Source organism: Equus caballus, chromosome 17, assembly GCF_041296265.1.
Source record: "Equus caballus isolate H_3958 breed thoroughbred chromosome 17, TB-T2T, whole genome shotgun sequence".
NCBI lineage: Eukaryota > Metazoa > Chordata > Mammalia > Perissodactyla > Equidae > Equus > Equus caballus.
This window is the reverse complement of record NC_091700.1, coordinates 99403754-99420832: the sequence shown is the minus strand read 5'-3', so window position 1 is coordinate 99420832 and position 17079 is coordinate 99403754. Positions and strand designations below refer to the sequence as shown.

Genomic DNA, 17079 nt, shown 5'->3' with positions numbered 1-17079 from the left:
GCCCTCTGCAGAGGCCCCCCACTCCCCTCAGGAGAGAAGCCTTTCCCACCTGACTCGCATGAGACTGTGTTTGCACCCTCTGCCGTCTGGGCATTTGTTCATTTGTTTGTTGTCCGTCTCTCTAATTCACAGGGGGCTGATCCCTGGGGTGGGCTCTGTACATAGTCAATTCTGAAGTATTTGTGGAATCAATGAAATATCTGTATTGTGGGATTACATTAAATAGTTCATATATTTCAGATGCTCACTCATAGCTATTATATTTTATTTTATTATTAAAGAGCTAACATTGGGGCCTGTCTGGTGGCGAAGTGGTTAAGTTTGCACGTTCCGCTTCTCATGCGGCCCAGGGTTCGCCAGTTCGGATCCTGGGCACGGACATGGCACCACTCGGCAAGCCATGCTGTGGCAGGCGTCCCACATATAAAGTAGAGAAAGATGGGCATGGATGTTAGCTCAGGGCCAGGCTTCCTCAGCAAAAAGAGGAGGATTGGCAGCAGTTAGCTCAGGGCTAATCTTCCTTAAAACAAAACAACAACAAAAAGAGCTAATAATTCATAAGGTTTGATAAGCATCACAACTCCATCTGGTTATAAATAAACAACCAAGAATCTCACATCAGCAGACGATGATTGGGGAAGAGTCCTTCTAGAACCCCCTCCCCCGCCCCCGCCATGAACAGGAGACATGCAAAGACCATATAAGCGGTGGGCGGGTTCGTCTTCTAAAGCAGCATGTGAGTATTTAAAAATTTCCCTTTACACTAAATTGCAGTAAGTGGCAAAGGGAGAGCAAAGTTTAAAGCACTTCGTTGGTCCAGGAGATAATTTTCAGTCATTTTGGCAAAACATTTATGGAACAGAGTTAAAAATAAGAAAATATTTCGACTTCAATCAAAAGTCAGATTTTAAAAGTAAAATGATACCCTTTTTTCCCCGAATATTGTCTTGACACTAAAACATTGAAAACGAAAAGAATGAGCTGCCAGGCCCTGAGCCCTCTCCTCTGAGTCAGTGCGTGGACTCTGGAGCCAGGTCTGGGCAGACGCTCTGCTCCCAGGGGCGCCTCCTGCAGGTTGCACCCCTTCTCGGACCTCAGAGTCCCAACTGGTCAGGACGAAGAACGTTTAGCCCACAGAGGGAAGAGTCGAGTGTGTGTTAAAATGCCTTGCACGGGATAAGACCTGTGACAGCCTTCTCTAACGGAGCTGCAATAAAACAGAAGACTTTCCAAGAGCGCTTCGTGACAACAGGTCCAGCTTCTATGACCAACACTATCCCCATGAAGCACGTGTCCCGTATTAAACATGTTTGCACAGGAAGCTGGGCTCGAGGGTTAGAGTGCATAACCGGGAGCCTGTTCGTTAGCAACTTGCAGAACACACAAGCAACACTGGCGTGCAAACTGGACCATGGAAAAGCCAAAGTACAAAAGTGTGTATCAACTAGCCCATGATTAAATATTGGCTATTTGTTGGTGGGGTTGTGGGAGCTTTCCTGTGTGGAGAGGGAAAAGCTCCTGGACAACCTCATCGAGTTTCCAGAAAATAATAGCAGGAGCAAGCTTGATGCTCATTGTCATAGGAGCTCCCAGGATACCGGAAATAAAGATGACTGTTTACGAAATTAGAGAATCAGAAGGGAGCCACAGGGGCTGGCCCTGTGGCCGAGTGGTTAAGTTCGCGCGCTCCGCAGCAGGCGGCCCAGTGTTTCGTTGGTTCGAATCCTGGGTGCGGACATGGCACTGCTCGTCAGACCACGCTGAGGCAGCGTCCCACATGCCACAACTAGAGGAACCCACAACGAAGAATACACAACTATGTACCGGGGGGCTTTGGGGAGAAAAAGGAAAAAATAAAATCTTTAAAAAAAAAAAAAAAAAAAAAAAAGAAGGGAGCCAAAGACCTGAGAGGAGACCGCCCTTTCTCCCCTGCTCCTGATTCAGTGGATGGCGCTCCGTCCTTCATGGCAGCTGCCCAGCCCGCCTGTGGACGGCCAGGGGGGCCAGCCCGTTTCGCCCCTGCAGCATCGGGCACTTAAGACCCGATCTTCAAATTGCCCTCCCTTTTGCATCTGCCTTGATGTTTTGCATTTGTTTGAGGCTGGCATCTGCTTCCAAACAATGAGCAGTAATTTTAAACCTGTTTAGCACGCATTTAACCCAGATACTTCTTTTGTGACCATCTCACTTGCATCTGGGGTTCAGTGCAAAGAGGTTGTGAGGAACAAAGCCGGAGCAGAATGGTATCAGCCCGCAGCTGCACGGAGGCAGCACGCCCCCGCAGACCCGCACGGGCACTCTCTCTGCCTTCAAAGGCACCACCACCGAGAAGCGTGTTCCCGCTGTGCAGGGTGGAGGCTGCTCCCTATGACTGTTGTTTCGTGATTCCAGGTTCCCGTGTGGGCCGTGAATTCCCCCCACCAGGGGCCTGTTAAGGTGGGAAGGAAATTGCTGTGGTGAGAATCCGGAAGTCACAGGAAGGGAAGGGAACCCTCCACCCTGCAGTGATGCGGGCCCCATGGTGACTGCAGGCACTTTTCACCAAAGTTAATGAATACCCACCCCCAGCCCGGGCAGGGCAGATAAGTGCCATCTGGGGCTGCCAACTGAATGCTTGGAGGCCTGAAAGGTTAACAGGGACTCAGGTCCGGGAGGGAGCCGGCCAGCTGTTGGCTGGAACAAATCTCCATCTCTCACCCACTATCCTTAAAAGACACGCACATCTTCTTTATCCACTCGTCCACTGAGGGACACTTAGGTTGTTTCTAAGCTTGGCTTCTATGAATAATGCCGCAACAACATGGGACTGCTGACACCTTTTCAATATCTTCTTTTTATTTCCTTTGGATATATACCCATAAGTGGAATATTATTCAGCCGTGAGAAAGAAGGAAATCCATTTGCGACAACATAGATGGACCTTGAGGACATTAGGCTAAGTGAGAAAAATCAGACAAAGACAAATACTGTATGATCTCACTTATATGTGGAACCAAAAAGCGTTCAGTTCGTAGAAACAGAGAGTAGATGGTGGTGACCAGAGGCTGGGGTGGGGGACTTGGGGAGATTCTGGTCAAAGAGCGCAAACCTGCAACTAGAAGATGAATGAGTCCTGGAGACCTAACGCACAGCACAGTGACTGCAGTCAGCAATGCTGTATTCTACCCCTCAAAGCTGCCAAGAGACTAGATCTTAAATGTTCTCACGGAAAAATGAAATAATTATGTGATGTGATGGAGGTGTTAGCCAACACCACGTGGTAATCACACTGCAATATATAAACGCATCCAATCAACACATGGTATTCCTTCAACTTGCACAGTGTTATGTGCCAATTATGTCTCAATTAAAAAGAAAGAAAGAAAACACACACACACAATTCCAGCTCAACTTGTTTGTTTGTTCTGATCTTGGTGTTTCCCAAAAGGAGGGAAGTGAAGCCAAATCTTGTAACTGAAGGAAACTTTTGATTTCTTGCTTTCGATTCTCTGTGCCATTCTAGGGTGATCGCACCAGAGCACCCTAAAGCCTGTGGGGGCCCCTGGATGGCCCAAAGGGTTTTGATGCACTGGAATGACAAGTTTTTGGTTCTAAGGCAGCTTTGGAGGCAGACTCCTCACCAACCCCCCTCCCCTCGTGCGGCTGGGTCTGCTTTGTGCATAGGTCCTCATCCCACAGACAGCGCTTGGGAAGTCCCTTTCATCCTAGAACACGGCTGTAGGATCTTGGGGACTTCTGAACAGTTGATAGGGTCAAAGTCGAAGTACTTTTCAAAGCCAGATTTGAAAACATATTCATATAAATTCTGATTATTCTCTCTCAAGGCATCAAAAATGACAAGTTTTACAATCACAACAGTTATGTCACATTGATACGGCGGTATGATCCATACTCACAGAGGCTGACAAAACCAAGAGTTGGAGATTTGTAGCAAACCCTTGTTTTGTTGCTAGATGGCAATTAGAAACACAGGGGTCTATCACGGCGCTGTCAACAGAACTTTGCGTGATGATGGAAATGTCATCTGCCCCGGGCCATAGGTGGCCACTGACCGGTCCTGGCTGTCAGGTGTGTGAAATGTGCTTAGTGAGTGAAGAACTGAGTTTTTAACTTTATTTGATTTTGAATAACTTAAATTCAAATTTATATTTTAAAAGCCATTTGGACAGCGTAGATTAGGCTCTTCTCTGCACGTCTATTGCTACACACACCCACAGCACACGTGGAGACACATAGAAAAACAAACACACCCACACAGCTGCAGCTCTGGCTCTCAAGAAAATAGTCAATTTTTATTACTCGAAAATTTAATCCTTATTCTGTAAGTTTGGCTTGTTTTCTTTCATTTTCATCGATATAGTGTGAAAACTGTCCTAGAAACTTGGGATGAAAGAAATAAAATCCGTCACTATCAATTCATCACTTCTGTTGCTGTCCTTAGGGGAGAGCTTTTAATTTAGATGTTGTTTAATTTATATATTTCTTTTAAAATGCTATCCCCATGGGACAATTACACTTGCATATATATATTTTTTCAGAAACCACAGATCAATATAAAGGCAATTAGAAATATTTTATCTTTTAAAAACAAAAGAATAAGTCAGGTTTTTGGAAAAACGATTTTTAAAAGATGAGCATTAAAAAATGAAATAAAATTTATTTGCATTTTGGAGTATAATATTAACACGACCAGTTTCTCTACTAAACTGTTTACTAAAATATCAGTGTTTTTGCTCAGCACTTCCTCCGTGGCCCTTGGCGTGGAGAATTCAGTGAATCTTGGCTGTGATCATACAGAGTTATTTGCGTGCCGATGTGGGCACTTCCATCTAGCGAGGTTGTTAGTTAATGTGCCCATTTCTGCCTCTGTAACATGGGTTATCGCAGGACTTTCTCACAGGTGGCTCTGAGACTGGATGAGTCAACAGATGTGGTTGATGTTGTCAGTATCGTCTGCCTGTCTAGACCGTGGGGTTCTCCGGGAGGGAACACGCGTGCCCTCTTCACCTTTGTGCTCTCATACAGTGTATGTCTGTAAATGACTAAGCGAGTGCAGAAATAAGCGAGTCAACAATGGGCAGACGAGGATCGAGGTCATGAGGGGGACCTTACAGGGATGGGAAGGTTTTGGTGGGGTCTCTGCACTAGTGACATTTTGGCCGGATGATGCTTTGTGGTGGGCTGCCCTGTGCATTGTGGGTATTAGCAACACCCCCTGTCCCCACCGAACTAGAACAGGAGCATCCCCAGTCATGACAACCAAGCACATCTCCGCATCCTGCCTCAGTTTCCCTGGGGGGCACTGGATTACATCATTTTTGTTGGGGCTCTGGTTACAAACTTCCACAGATTTTGAGAGTCTGTCCTAACCCCAATTTTGTTTTTAAAATTACACAGAACTGAGGGTTTTCAGGAACTATAGGATGCTTACGGGAAAAATACCTAATCTGATGGACCACGCTCATTAACAAAGATTTCCCTCTGGGCATATTAGAGCTGATTTTATTGTCTTCTTTGGGGTTTTACATATATTCCAAATGTCTTATGGAAAAATCTCCATTTTTTTTACTAATATAAAATGTATATAAAATGCATTTATTAAACAAATTGCATTGAGAAACAATTCTCTTCTCCTTCCTGTCCAAATCCTTTAAATAGAATCCAGTCAGACCCAGTTCCTGGGGTCATAGGATGTCACTAAAAGTGATCACAGTTATGCTGTAAACGTAAATATAGAGACGCCAGCCGGCCATCTGAGAGAACTCGTGGTTCCCTGGACGCTCCCTCCCTCGGGAGACGGTGCTCCCGCTGGCTCTGCATCGGGTCGGCTAAGTGCACTCCAGTGTGGACATTCTGTTCCGCCAGCCACAAGTGCTTTGACCGTCTGTTTGTTAATGCGGTTGTTGAATTAGTGTATAATTTAGCCTGGTCCTAGAGCATGGAAAGGGTGTCCAGCTTTGAACGTTGGTAGACATTTATTTCTGTGAGATAAACGCCCAGTTCACTCCCAGGCATTTAGTCTGAAGATGAAGCAGCAGCAGCCGCCGCAGACTTCGTGGGAACCAGAAAACACTCCCTGCATAATTTCGACGACACTCAGGAGCCAGGTACGCTTTCAGGTCTTGACCCTTCTTTGTACTTTGTGTGCGGTTCACGAGGGTCATTCAAAAAGGCGGAAGGATGAAGTCTACCAAATTCGAGGGTCTAACATGTCACAGAAATCTAAGGAAAGGGCGCGTCGAGAAGTCAAACGGGGTGAAGCTGGAACCAGCTGTTAGCGGACCTCGTTCAGATCAACTGTTTTAAAATCCCCAAGATACTATTTTTTCCCTTGTGCTCTTAGACAACAATTATTCCTTAAAACTGAAGAATAGGTTTCATAAGAACAGTGTAAGACACAAAGAGGCTCTTCTTGGAAATGCTGTTCAATAATAAGATAATAAAATGTTTGAATGCCCGTGTTATCTAAGGCTGATAATAACATATCTCGTCCTTCTTTTATTTTATTTTTTATAGGCCTGATAAATTAAATTAAACCAGCTCTTTGCTCCCGCCCTCCCTCAGAATGACTGTCTCAAGGGTGAGCGGGTGTGGGGCTCTCCTTCAGGAGTCAGGTGCGCCGGCAAAGGCAGAGCAGAGGTGGAACGGAGGAACGAGAAGAAACCGCGGGTGCTTGGAGGAATGTTGCAAATGCTGGTGATGTCTAAACAGCAAATAGGGAAAGAGCCTGGGGTGCAGTCCACATGATCGAGGACGTTCTCTGGGCCAGCTGGGCGTGGAGGGCGCAGCCAGGCCCTCGCAGCCCCGAGGATGCCTCTGCTCCCAATTTTAACACCCGTTAGAGAACGTTTACGCGCAGCCCGGCCAAGACTTCAAGTTTTAACAAACTGTTTAAAAACATCTTCACTTCTCATTGGTAAACATCGCGTCTCCTAATATATATTGAGAAAATTAGTGTTTTCATGCAATGTTTTCTGGTACATTACCTAAACTCAATGTGCAACTCACACTTGGCGTTTCATTGCTAGCTAGCATCGGATCGCAATGTTTCACCACCAACGATGGGCGTCGCAGCAATAATTTGACAGGCGATAAAAAGAGACTAAGCTCTTTGGTGCAATTTTTATAGTCTATTCTCCACAGTATCAGGCACTGGAGTGGAAGAAATGAAGATGTACAATTTAACCAGTATGTTTACATGCATCCTACAGATATTTTTCTTTGGAGATTAATTGAATTACACCTATAAAATACTTATATTCTATACTTATCAGTCCTGAGATGATTTTGAACAATTAGGGGAATATGTTTTCATCAGGAGTAAAAGATAACGACCACAGCTGAGCAACAGTGAACGCTATCCTAGGAACAGAACACGCTCGAATAATTTTTGCAAACGTGCTCTTCTGTGACACTCCACGTACAGTGTAACTTCACTGAAGTAGTTAGCTCCAACGCCTGCAGTTCTGAACGTAAAGCAGTCTTGCATCAAACCCCGCTTGTTGTATCCTTCCACAGTAGCACGTGGAGAGAGAGGGAGAAACAGCAGCAGGTTTGGTGGGGTGAAAAATGGCCCGGATTTTTTCCTTCGTTTTGCAGTTGTGAGCTTAGTTACTTTGGTCAGTCCCAAGTCTCTCTGAATCTCAGTTTCTCCACCTGTTGTTGGTCTGCTGAGGTCAGAGGGACTGGAACTGAGCAGAGAATTGCCACGGAAACCAATACTGGGATGTTTGGTTTCAGTGGGATGCAGGCAGAGGTGTGATGGTAAGTCTTTAGCAACTGGCTCTCAAAGAAAAAGGAAGAAAGAAGAAAAAGAAAAAAGCCCTGATTGGTAGTGTTTGCCAATTTCTCCAGTGTAAATACTCGCATGATGGCTAATTTCAAGCAAAAAACGTGACATCTCTGACCAAGATGCTGGGAGAAGACGCTCCTGGAATCTCCTGAGCTGCTGCAGCCGCTCCGGGGCCCAGCTGAAGGTGTGCGCTCCAGGCCCCACGCCCCGACAACAGCGTCACCGCTGTTAATGCAGCTGGCGTTGCCTTTCCTGTTCCAGTCAAAGCAGGAACATTAATTGCACATAATATTATGGCTTAACATTGACTTATGTTTTGCACTTTCGTAGAAGTAACATTTATCATCTTTATAGCTATTAGTGTGCTCATCACTTTGGCATTTAAATCCATAAGCATTAAATTTTCTCTCGACAGCAGTGTAAATTTCTATGTCCCTTATAATACGTTTGTGAAAAGTAGACTTTCTGTTTTCACCGCGGTGGGACCCACAATTGTGGTTATTGGGATGTAATCTTGGAAAGTCGAGACTCTCCAGACTAGAGATTCCTAAGTTCCCTTCCCTGACGGATGTTTGTAGGGTAGATCACATGAGTGTTACACACAAATCCTGCCATGTGGTGTCTGGAACTGGGCACGTGCTATTTCCCCAGTAATTACCTCGCCTCCCCACCTGCCCAGTGGCTCAGAGTGACTCAGGTGCAGCCAGGGCCTGCCCTTCCCACCCCGCCGTTCCACACTCCTCCAGCCATGAGGACTGACTCGTTCCAGGTTCTGTGGGTGGACCCCCCCTAACTGACACCAGGGCAAACAGCGTCTCCCCTCTGCCCGTGTCACACAGCACCCCACTGTGTCGGGACTGCCACTTCTCTGACCTGTCAGCAGCAGCAGCGGCTCACAGGAGATGGTTAATAAAAGTTATAGGGCTACATATATTAACATGTGGTATATGTAACTATATCAGATATTATATACTATACACTCAGGTCTGTGCATAGCACATGCAAAGGTGATGAGCGCTGCAGGAAACACTGACGGTCCTGCATTTATTCATATATTCATTCACCTAGCAAACGCTTATTAAGCCCTCTCACGTGCTGAGACAGTGAGCGAAACCGGGCAGTCCCTGCCCCCGGGGTGCTCATGGGTGAGTAGCCAGAGGCCCTGACCTAGAGATCCCTTTCGCGGAAGGGCACACACCAGCCCGTGTGGGATCCACCCCTGGGTGGTGATGGAGACGGGGGCCAAGTGCCTTCCCCGAAGCGGAGACACAAGTGGAGACTGAAGGACCAGCAGGCCTCCCAGGAGACTCCTGTCTGAGACCAGGTGTCCACGGTCGGCCTTGAAAGAGGCCCAGGCTGAGAAAGGGTGCTGCACCCTGGAACAGCAGGGCTCAACTGGGGACAGCGTGTGCTCCGCTGCTGAGAAGGACCCCCTGGGTGGAGACAAGCGGCAGGAGGCTGCGTATTGGCCCCACAATCACCAGCACGTGGTCAGGAAGCCCCAAGTCAGCCCACAGCTCCCAGTTGCCCTCTGGCATCTCCAGGGAAAAGGAAGGAACGGAGGGAGGCGGCCTGGGCACGGCTAATAGATGACCCTGGGATGCAACGTTAACAAACATCTCTGAGCACCTGCGATGTGCCAGGCGCTGCTCTAGGCCTGGGAATACAACTGTGAGTGATACACAACAGGCAGCAGGACGGCCCTCAGTGACACAGAAGCCCCTCCAGATCTGCCACTGACCCACCACCGACTTTTTTTGAGAAAATTCAGGGTGGGCGGCCTTGAGCAGTTGGAGCTGATGGGGCCTCAGGCAGCCTCAGGGGATGGACCACTGGGGCAAATGGCACAGGCCAGCCTACGATGGTCACACTCGGGGGGCCGCTCCCACTGCCCGGGACCATCTTCCAGGCTGGCTCACCTGCCGCTCTGATTTCAGCAGGCCTGTGGCCCGTCCCAAGGAGGGACAGGTCAAACTCCTCGCTGGGGCACCAGGGCCTTGCAACTGCCCGCTTTGGGGCTCCCGCCGATGTGGCCCCAGCCTGGCATGACCAGGAAGGCCATCCTGCAGGATTTTCCAGAGGCAGCCGAGAAGTCAGCTTCCTTTCTTGTGCAGGGGTCCCGGGAAAAGCATTTGCCAAGCACGATTTTATCCAACAGTCACGTTGAAGCCACCTGAACAGCTTCTTCTAAGCGGCTTCTTGAGGTCCTTTTTCATCCCCAAGGGCCCTTCGTAGAGTGCGGACATGGGCAAACTGGCGAGATGTCAGAGGAAGATGAAGTTGAGAACTGACCTGAACTTCAGCCAAAACCTCCCACTACAAGAGTCACAGCCAACGTCGCTCCCCGGCTGGTCCTCGACTTCCCTCCTGCCACCAAGGCCAGCCCTTTGAAGGGGGAGGAAACGTGACTCTGCCCTTTGAGAACATTCTCCGTGACACAAGGTGCTTTTATAGAGAATATATAGTGAGCTGGTCTGCCAATGAGTCCTAGATCGAGAGGCAGACAAAGGAGGCAAATTCGTAGGCACGTCGGGCACGACTCTCAGACGCTGATGGGCGCAGAGGATGGCAGGGGCCTGCCTGGGGTTCGGCGCTCAGTGCTGGGAGAGCCAGAGCGCTGCTCATAAAGGACTCTGAGGACTGCACGGGACCTCCCAACAGAGGCTTCTCGAAAGAAAGAGAAGGAGCCTCCTCAGCAGCTTTCAGAGGGCGGGGCTGGGGGCCTGGCTGAGCCCCTGCAGGGCGTCCACGGTCTGGGGGGTGAGAGCTCAGCCGGGTGCTCCAGCAGGCGTGAGGCTCGCTCGCAGATGGACTCAGGCCATGGGGTCCCAGGAAAGCGCAAGAAGCAGTGCCCAGCAGCCTGAGGCCCCTTCCCAAAGTGGAAGGACGTGCGCCTGCCTCCTGGGAGAAGGACCCGGCTGCCCTGGAGCACGCTCATGCTGCCTCTCTGTTCAGACGGCTGAGATCCAGTGTGGCCGGTGGGGTTGCTCAGAGAAGAGACAACCCTTCAACTGGCAAACTCCCCCTCACCCCGGACGCACGGAAACTTCCTTTTCACAGGTTTTTTTAAGAGAGAGAGTTGCATGTATTTGTCCTTCCTTTTGCAAACGTGGGCTGCCGGGGGCCTCCTGTGATCCCAGACAGTGAAGGTGTCTTCTGGGGCACTTCTCTTGGGAGGCAATGCCAAAGGAACCACCCCACGTCCCTATAGGAAACCGCACTGCCCTTAATTCAACAAGAAGATTTCCAACTTGGAGAATAAAGGCGGTCTTGCTACACCTCACCACACGCACACTTCCTCCCGGTGGACGCCCACCAGCTCCCCAGTGCTGGCCTTGAGAACACTAACCCCTAACTCTTGGGCCCAGGGAGGGCACGGGGCCCTGCTCTATGACCATAGACAGGGGAGGAGTGAGTCTGGGGAGGGGGTGCACCCAGATGCCCTGGCTTACAGGATACTGTTGACTCGAGGGAACCACAAAGCCATCCCTACGAGGCTCCAGAAGATGGGGGGTCACCCTCTTGGATCTGTCAGCTGCCTTCCAGGTTCCAAGGCAAGAACATGGGTCTCCTGCTTGTTGGGCTCATGCCATCCACTGGTCAGGGTGCTAGCTGAGAAGGGGCATCATGGGCAGCTGAGGGTCACACTGCCTTGACAGCTGGTCGAGATGGTAGGTGAAGCGGCTGGGACCAGGGACCCCAATCAGCCTTCTATTACTGAGTGTTCAGGGCTGACACTTAGCAGCCACCTGGAAGTGAGGTGCCCCTCAGGGCCCTGAGAGCAGAGAGGAAGGGTCCATTAGAGCCGCCTCCATAAGGCAGGCGCTCGGACGCCATGTATTTCCACACGTGGGCTGGAGTTAAGCAGGCTCACCCACCAGGCAGAAGACAAAGGGTGTGCCCCCCAGGCAGCTCCCTGTCCCACCTTGACCTTGGCCTTGGAGCACCAAATCCGGGACTTTGGCGTCTAATGGGGCAGCTGAATTTCTACTCCTTAAATGGCAGACACAGATGCAGGGGCCGATGCAGCTCCCCGGGACCGTGGGGCAGTTTCTCCGTGGAACCCTGAGTGTGGGCCCTAGCTCCCCATCCCCCGCAATGCTCTGTGAAGTGCCATCACCCAGGCCCTGTGGCCGGGGTTCCAGCCAACACCCCTCTCTGCTGCTCGGGTCAGCCATGAGCCCCTCTGCCTGCTGGCTCTGCAATATTCGCTGCCATCAGCCCCAACCCTGGGGCCTGGAGAGCTGATGTTCACCCACATCTTTGCTGGCCTCCTGGTGCTTTTCCTGCAGGTTGCATTAAAACGTCATTTCCTCCCAGAAACCTCCCCTGAAATCCAGAGAGGGATGGCCCCCAGTGGGCGCCCCACAGCTCGCCCCACGGCCGTGTTCATAGTGCTGTTAATAGTAAGTCATCATTTGTGCAGATATTTGCAACCTGCAAACCACTGAGCTGTCGAGGCTGTGAGGACAGAGAGCGCCCATCGTGCTCTTCACTGCCTCTCGAGCGCCCAGCACAGTTAGTGCCAACAGCAGTGCGCTGAAATAATTGCTGAGCAACTGCACGAGTGAACAGCTGGGATGGACAATGAAGCAGATCGGCCAGCCAGCCCAGGCTTCGGGTCAAAGCTGGCCGTGAGCTATGGGCAGGATGTGACAGGATGTGGTCAGTATGGGGTGTGAGTGGTTACTGGCATGACTGAGCATCTTATTCAGGCTCTGGCTGGCACAGCAGAGTTGTTCCCACAGTGAAGCATACCCCCACGTCTGGGTGTGGTGGCTGCAGAGCCTGCTGTGCTGACATCAGGACGAGGTGCCTCAGAGCAGCCTGGGACGGGCTCTCAAGTGGCCGCCTGTGCGGATGCCCTGGGCACAGACAGCCAGGCTCTAATGGAAAACCACATTCTTTACAAAGGTCTGGATGACCCCAGACGCCACGGCACTGAGGCTGCACACTCAGAGAGGACAGCGGCTGGGAGGTGGAGCAGGGACAGGCATTCGGCTTTCTGACCGAGGGGGTTGGGGAGGGCAGGGCCCAGGTTCCCCGTTTATCATGAGAGGCGTCAGGGCGGAAAGCGAGCGCTCGAAGACCAGGGGAGCCGCAGCCCTGTTTCCAGGGCGTGTGTCCTGTCGTGTGGGTTTTGGCCAGGGCTGTGGCTTCCCCTTAGCTTCTGAGAACTAAACCACCACAGGCTGCTCAAGGAGCCAAACACTCGAATCCCACTGAAGACGGGGACGGGGACGGCAGCTCTGCCCGGCTGGGGCTCTGCTCTGGGAGCCCACGATCCAGCGGCTGGGACACGCCCAGAACACGCCCTGCCTCCTGGGGCTTGTCTCCTCATGGGTAGACTCGGGACGGCCCAGACTCTGGCTTTCTAACAGTGCTCCAGGATCCTCGGGGCCGTGAGCTCGAGCGGGAGTTGAAGCAGGGGCTTCCAGCCCCCACTAGTGTGTTGAGCGAAGCAGCGGTTTTATCAGTTTACACATCAGGCGTCTAAAGACTCGATTTGAACGGAGCTGCCACCCCATGAAGAGGTCGCAAGACTTCCAGGGTTCCTTCCACCGGTGACCACCATGACCCCCGGCAGGGCTGTCTCCCTCGTCACCCCCAGGAATGTCCCGGGCCACACATTACCAGTGAGCCCCCTCCGAGCCGGCAGGGAAGGCCCAGGACAAGGCTTATCGGGGCCGACCGAGAAGAAGGCCCTTCTGTCCTGGGGTCCTGGGTACCCAGCTGGGTGTGGGGTCAATGGGATCCGCTGCCTGCCTGCTCTGGTCTCGATGCCTGTCTATATTCGCCCAAGGTGGGCCCCTGTAGCCACCAGGAAAAGAGAAGGTGAGCCTTTATCAGACAAACGAGACCCATTCAAGTCCCAGTTGGGCTCAGGGATGCAGCCCCGGACTGTTGTCCCTCCGTAGGAGGCGCTGAGGGCTTCCCGGGGTCTCTGTTTGACTTTGCGTTTTCAGACCCAGCTCTGAGTTACTCTGTCACAGGAGACAGCGCCCTTTCAGTGTAAACGACCTTGGACAATGAAACGCCCCGTGTCCCTGCCTCTGCCTGCTCCCAGCACCTGCTCCACATCCCCACCTTCCCTTGTTCCTAAGAAGTTCTCATCTGTGACTTCCTGTGGGATCCTGTCCTGCAGATGGTGCAAAACCCAGCCACTCAGTCCCAATGCGTCTCCAGATTAAAAACCAACCCTGAGGAGAAGCCGGTCGCTGAACAATAACCCCAGCAACGACAGAAATGGGAGGAGGAGGGACGCACTGCATCGTTCTGTGCCTGGCTCCTCAGGGCTGTTCCACTGAATCCTCGCGGCAAACTCGCATCCGTGCCCCTTGAACCCTCGATGGGGCGGGTGGAGGCACCACCAAAGGTCACATGCAATCGGCATGGCCAGGATGGACAAAGGAGTCGACCTCACAGCCACTCGGATGTGGGTGCCAATCCCCACTGGCCCGTGCATTCGCTGTGTAGCCTTGAGTGAGTTACTAAACCTCTCTGAGCTTTGGGTTCTCATCTCTAAAGTGACAGGGTTGTATGAGGACCGGCTCTGAATCCCAGCAGGGGCTGATCCAGGGATGGCCTCCCACCCCTTTCCCCCAACTCACTGTATGAGCTCAATGGCCACTGGGCAAAACAGAAAGGGTGAAGCTCCAGCAGAATCTGGAGACTGAAATCAAGAGGACTTCTGTGGCACACTCGCATTTCCCTCCGTTCTTCTGAGGGGAAATTCTAGGATGTGGGACTCAAACACCATAATCATCTTTTCAGGTAGGAAGAAGGCAAGATCAGCCTCCTTTCTGGTTAAATGTGCATTCCACGCAGCTGCAAGTTGAGCGTGAACGCATTAAAACCATTCACGCGGAACTTTCCTCAGCTACGTAGGTACAAAATACAGCTCAGAGGAATGAAGTGCTTGCTCAGGAAAGACACCGCTCTCCTTGCTGCCCAATTAAAACCAGAAATAGCACTACCAACCACTGCAAGCAAATCTTGACTTTTTTTCCTATCTCATCTTTTACCATTTCCCACAATTATTGCAAAGTCCACACAGATAATTAGGGGATAGGGAAAAATTAGATAATGAGGTGAGAAAGCAGTTAATTTTTTTTTTTTTAGCTAATTGCAAAAACATAATCATTATTCTGGTCCTGAATTATTCACACTAGTCGACGGTATGAATGCCTGAAAATGCCAGAAAGTGCTAGAAGCTCAGCGGAGTCATCACTCTCCCACATTGAGTTCATCAAACCAGCTGTTAGAAGCCCAGGGTCCTTTTTTCTTTCTTCAAACTTCAAAAAAATACTATTATCAGTGGCACGTGTACATAGTCTAAAAACTCAAATTGGCTGACGACAAAACAGCTGCGTCCTGCCCCCCGACTCCCGTCGTCTGTTCCGGTCTCCAGAGGCAGTCGGGAGACATCTTCCCATTGCTCCTTCTTGTATTCATCTCCACGTTTCTAAACAACGTGCTTCTGCTCCCATCCCTTGAGTTTTTAACTTCAGTTTTATCTACTGACTTCCTCTAGGGAGAATGGGCGTGTCGCTCTCCTATTCTCTCTCCCCATTATTTAGGCCTTCCCGCCCCCATGCACGCAATGCGTGAGTCACTTGAGTAGTTGATTTTTGAGTAGACGGGATTCCATTTAATGGCAATGCAGCTATCCTTCACAGCCGAGCCAGCGTCGCGTACTACGGTTCCATTTCCTTCCTTGTACAACTCTTATTTTCCCTGGACTTAATTGATTTGCTTTTCCATTGCATAAGTTTTTCATGTGCCTATCACTAAATCTCGACTCTGTGGGAACTGTCAATCTCCTCTCAAACTGCAAATGGCACTAGGCGACCTGACTTGCAGTTTTCCCCCTGCTGGGAGCCGCCTGTCCTGTGCCTCCCGCCCCCTCCTCCGCCCAGGGTGCTCTGACTTCCTCTCATTCTCTCTCTAGGAATCCCTTTTGCCTGTCTCCTTTTGGGGTCCCAGTTTCCTGAACGCCATATCTTTGTCTCTCTGGCTTTTTCTCTTATTTGGGGGGGGGGGGTTGCATCTCCCAGGAGCCCACTGATACTGTGGCTAGGAGATATGTTTATTGAGCAACGATGTGTCTGAAAAGGTGATCAGCCTTAATAGTTTGTTTGAGTTAAAATTCTAGGGAGGAAATCATCTTTCCCATAAAATTTTAAAGGCAATTTTCCATTGTCTCTTAGTTTCAAACGTTGCTGCTGGGAAGTCTGAAGGACCCTGGTTCTAATCCTTGTATTTATTTGTTCTTAAATCTCTGAAAGCGTTTAAAGGTCTTTCTCTTGGGCCCACCAGTTTCTGGGAGAGGACCCCTCCAACCTCCCCCGCCTGAGGTCTAAAGTGCTCACTGCCAGTCCCATCTGGGACCCACTGGAAAAGGGCCTGGGGCCTCCACAACCACACAGACCTGCCCTGACTCCTCTGCCCTCAGCTCCGCCCAGTGAGCCTGGGTCCAGCGAGTCTCTTCTCCAGCCTCCTGCCTGTCCTGGAGGGAGGGTGGCCATCTACCTGGGGGCTGGGGGAACACCCGGGGGTCTACCTGCTTCCTAAACTGACTTTCAGCCACGTGCACACTGGCCCCTCCAGCCCCAGACCCTGTGAGATCTGCAGGATGAACCAGCTTCTGGATTCCCCTCTCACCAGCCCAGCTTCCACCTGTCTCACTTTTGCTGAGTCAGTCACTCCTCATACATCTGTTTTCCAGCTAAAATGATGTCCCTATTGTCTTTGTCTCATTTTTTTCTGCATTTGTGGGTCTGTGTCCCTTAAAAAAAAAAAAAGTCCTTTTATTGTCATTTTACAGAGTCTTGAGGAGAGGGCGTTGGGTACACATGTGAGTTCCATCCGCTGTTGGGGTGAGGACTCCTCAGGTGTGTACATGACTTTGATAAACTGGAGGAGCTAGTCTGCCCCCATCCCTGACATCAAAAAGGAAGGAAAGGAAGCGACATCCTCCTGTGCAGGATGGGGATGTGCTCAGACCAGTGTGCACGGGCAGCCCTGATGCAGGTACCCGAGACTGCTGGAAGAGAACACTGGCGCCCTCCACTCTGGGAGACTGAGGGTCCTGGGGCCTCTGAGGGTCGCAGAAGGAACCACACACTCTCCCAGCCCCGGTGACTGGAGACACCTTTCTAGATGTGCCTGTGAGCACTTGTCGGGAGGTGTTTCCCTGCCAAGCGTTGCCTGAGTTTGCACTGAGTCTTGAAGAACCCGGCAAAGGGCACCCATAAGCTGCCTCAGCCATTGCTTCTGTTGGCTTC

General features: G+C 50.8%; 1 long non-coding RNA gene across 2 annotated transcripts in view; it reads right to left on the bottom strand.

Moving 5' to 3' along the window:
* The window catches only part of LOC111768652 (uncharacterized), a 636254-nt gene that overhangs the window by 222408 nt on the left and 396767 nt on the right, over positions 1 to 17079 (bottom strand). The gene's annotated exons all lie outside the window — the stretch shown is intronic.